The sequence below is a fragment of the Arachis duranensis genome, chromosome 9 (assembly GCF_000817695.3).
Source record: "Arachis duranensis cultivar V14167 chromosome 9, aradu.V14167.gnm2.J7QH, whole genome shotgun sequence".
NCBI classification, from domain to species: Eukaryota; Viridiplantae; Streptophyta; class Magnoliopsida; order Fabales; family Fabaceae; genus Arachis; species Arachis duranensis.
This window is the reverse complement of record NC_029780.3, coordinates 300289-304066: the sequence shown is the minus strand read 5'-3', so window position 1 is coordinate 304066 and position 3778 is coordinate 300289. Positions and strand designations below refer to the sequence as shown.

The 3778-nt window shown below is 25.9% G+C and overlaps 1 protein-coding gene across 3 annotated transcripts in view; it reads right to left on the bottom strand.

Annotated features, from left to right (window-relative positions):
- LOC107463690 (uncharacterized) overlaps positions 1-3778 on the bottom strand; it is a 27044-nt gene that overhangs the window by 18576 nt on the left and 4690 nt on the right. The gene's annotated exons all lie outside the window — the stretch shown is intronic.

The following is a 3778-nucleotide window of genomic DNA, read 5'->3' as shown; positions in this document are numbered from 1 at the left end:
AGCGAGCATGGTTCATCATTTGGTTTGCAACATCAGGATTGCAACCTAATTCTCCAACTTGATTCTGCTCCTCCTCTTCAGGGACATTCTACTCTTCTTCTGTCCTTGCTCTTTTGTTATCTCTAAATTCTTCCTTCTCAGGGGATTCCACTTGGAATCCCTTGTCCTCCTTCTCCTTTTCTTCTTCTGAGGAGTCACCGGGAGACTTCCTTTTGGTGCCGCTCAGAGCCTTATTTCCCAGACCTAAGACATCGTCACCAGCCATCCTAGAACAAAACGAGAATTAAATCAGCAAAGTTAACAATAATCCTCACTTGACAAGCATAAGTTAACCCTCTTCAAAATCAGCAAACATTCAACCCAAAATTCACACATAAAAGATATTTTCGTTCTAAATCTAGATCCAACTTTATGAATATGAACAAAAAACATTAAAAAAATTCAAAATTCATCTAATAATCTTTCTTTCCTTAAAAACAAGGCACACATAATATTGAACTGTAACTAGTGTGAAACCCTAGCATAGAACGTGAAACCGAATTTTCCAAAACTAGAACAACACAAAGAATTAGAATTTAGGATTGAGGTGTTGCAATTGTAAATAATGTGATGGGTAAAGTACTAAATTGGTCCCCTAAGTTTGGGCGTAATTCTGTTTTGGTTCTTAAGGTTTAAAATGTTCTATTTGAATCAAAAAAAAGTTTCATTTAGCATCAATTTAGTCCCACAGTGATGTCAAAATTAAATAATTAACAAAATGTCCTACATAACAACAGTTCAAGAACAAAATCGATAATTTGGAAAACAAGTACAAGCTCCAGAAGCACAAAATCAACCATTGATGCATCAATACATTTATTTATCATTTTCTTTAGTTTTATAGAAAATATTTTATTTATATTATAAAAAAATAATAAATAAATGTATTAATGTATCAATGATTGATTTTATGCCTCTGGAGCTTGTACTTGTTCTCCAGATTATCGATTTTGTTCTTATACTGTTGTTATGTAGGACATTTTGTTAATTATTTAATTTTGACCTCACTGTGTGACTAAATGATGCTAAATAAAACTAAATTGATGCTAAATGAAACTTTTTTGGATTCAAATAGAACACTTTAAACCTTAAGGACCAAAAAAGAATTACGCCCAAACCTAGGGAACCAATTTAGTACTTTATCCTAATGTGATAATGATTTGAAGGAGAACCTAAATCGCGAAGAAAATCCAAATTCAGAGCACTAACAATAGAAAAAAACGAATTAGCATTCAGGATTGAACTGTTGCAATTGTAAATAATGTGATAATGATTTGAAGGAGAACTTAAATCGTGAAGAAAATCCAAATTCAGAGCACTAAAAACGAAGAGAAGAAGAGAAACTTACGAAGAAACAGAGATAGAGAAAAATTTCGCAGGAAGTCTTACGATTTCAAATTTGAGTGTAATCCTTTAAGAGTGTTTAAATTTAAGTGTGGAAGAAACGAAATAAAAGCCCAATATATTACATAAAGGCCCAATATATTCTATATGGGACAATGTTTTTCACTTTTTATGTTAAATCGTATAATATAAAGTTATATTTGTGTACTATTATTTTTCAATATTTATAATTTTTACTAATAAAGAATGGATGCAACACAAATATTAAACAAAATAAACTCAGGTAGTCCCAAAAAAAAAACATAATAAACTCAGGTTTATCGTGAACCCTATCATTCTTTTGTTTAATTAAGTAGTATTATTATATTTGACACAAAAAAAAGTAGTATTATTACAGGAGTTAACAAATTTTTCAGTCTATGTGCTAATTAAGTTTAAACTTTATACCACTTTTTTTTATATACCTTACTTTATCCCACTAGCTAGTTAGTAATTATTTGTACTTTGTAGGCTGTTAAACTAGAAAAAATATATATATAGAAAAAACGTATAATGCTTTTCTCGGTCCGAAATAAAATTAATTCATGCACTAAAATAATTATTATATTTAGACATTTTAGTAACACATTATAACAGTAAAAATAAAATATCTTTCAAATTTTTCGTTATATATTTTTTAATATATTAATTTTTTATTTTTCAATAAAAAAGATAAAACAATTAAAAATAACATAACTCATAGATATCAAAACTAAAAATATTTTCACAATTATTTTAACTCACTATATAACTTATTAAGTTCTAGTATGAAAATTTTTAAATTTTTCAATTAAAAATCCTATTACATCTACAAAAGAATTAAATTTTATTTTTATAAAACTTATCAAAATATATTTAAATTAATTAGTTTAAATAACTCTTATCTAACATAACAGGTGTTACTTGGTCGATTTATTATCTCTTGGAGAGTTAGAATATATATATTTATTTGGTATTAAAAAAGAAATATTAGATAATTAAGTTTTTTTTAACTAAGTTAAACCAAATCAAATTTAGTTACGAACATTTTTTTTTGTGTTCTTCTTCTTTTTCTTCGTATTCCTTCATTATCATTATCATAGTATCTTTTTCTTCCTTCTCTTCTTTCTTCTTCATCTTTTTCTCTTCTTCCTTTTTCTTTTCATTATTTTTTCTTTTTTTAGAAAACAAAAAGAGAACAAAGAAAAGAAAATACATGACAAAAAAGAAGAGTAACAAAAAAAAGAAAGAAGAAGAAGCATTCTATTTTATGTGTCACGGTTAATAAAATTTTAGTGTAAAAATTAAAAAATTTCTGTGTTCCAAAAGAAATTTCAATGATATTTTTTGTTTCGTATTTTTTTCAAACTCTTTTTCTTTCTCTCCTACCTTCTTCTTCGTATCATAATCTTTTTGTTTCACACTCATAAATTTTTTTATTTCACCTTTTAAAAAGAATAAAACAAATAAAAAAAATATCAAACAAAGAAAAAAAATAAATAAAAAAAAAGTAATTATGCAACTTTTTATTTTATTTTTTAGTTTACAATAAAAACATAGAAATGATGTATGAAGAAGATTGAAAAAGAATAAAAAACATTAAAAAAACTGTAACATCAAGTCCAAAAATCTTAAAAAAATTTTATGTTAAAGTTAAGAAATTTATGTCTCACGTTAAAAATTTTTGTACTATTTTTTATGTGAAGAAGAAGCGTGTAATTCAGACCGTGGTTTATAAATTGTAACTACAGTAATTCTTTTTATTGCATGCTGATATGGATCTATTATATATTTTTAATTTTATAAACAAAATGTGTCACATGTTATTTTCTTATTGTAATTGGAATTAAATCCTTTTTTTCAAAATTAATAAATTCTTGCCTCCTCCAAACTAATTTTACAACAAAAATGTGTCATATGTCATTCCCTCATTACAATTGAAATTAAATCTTTCGTTTCAAAAGTAAAGAGTTCTCCCCTTCTTCATACTAATTTTACAACTAAAATGTGTCACATGTCACTCTCTCATTGCAATTGAAATCAAATCTTTCCCTCCAAAATTAAAGAGTTCTCCCCTCCTCCCTCTTCCTTTCTCTATCTCTCTTATTCTTTCAACCACTCTATCTATTTTATATATCATTATTAATATCAATGACTAATTACTAATTTGACAATCAAAATATGCAACATGACATTCTTTAATTATATTAAAATTTAAATTAAAATATTAAAATTAAAATATACCTATATTATGTATCATATATTACTATTTAATTTAATAATCAAATATCTCACATGACACTCTCTTATTAAAATTGAGCAAAAATATTTTTTTCCAAAATCAATAAACTCCCTTCCTAAATTCTATCATCTACCT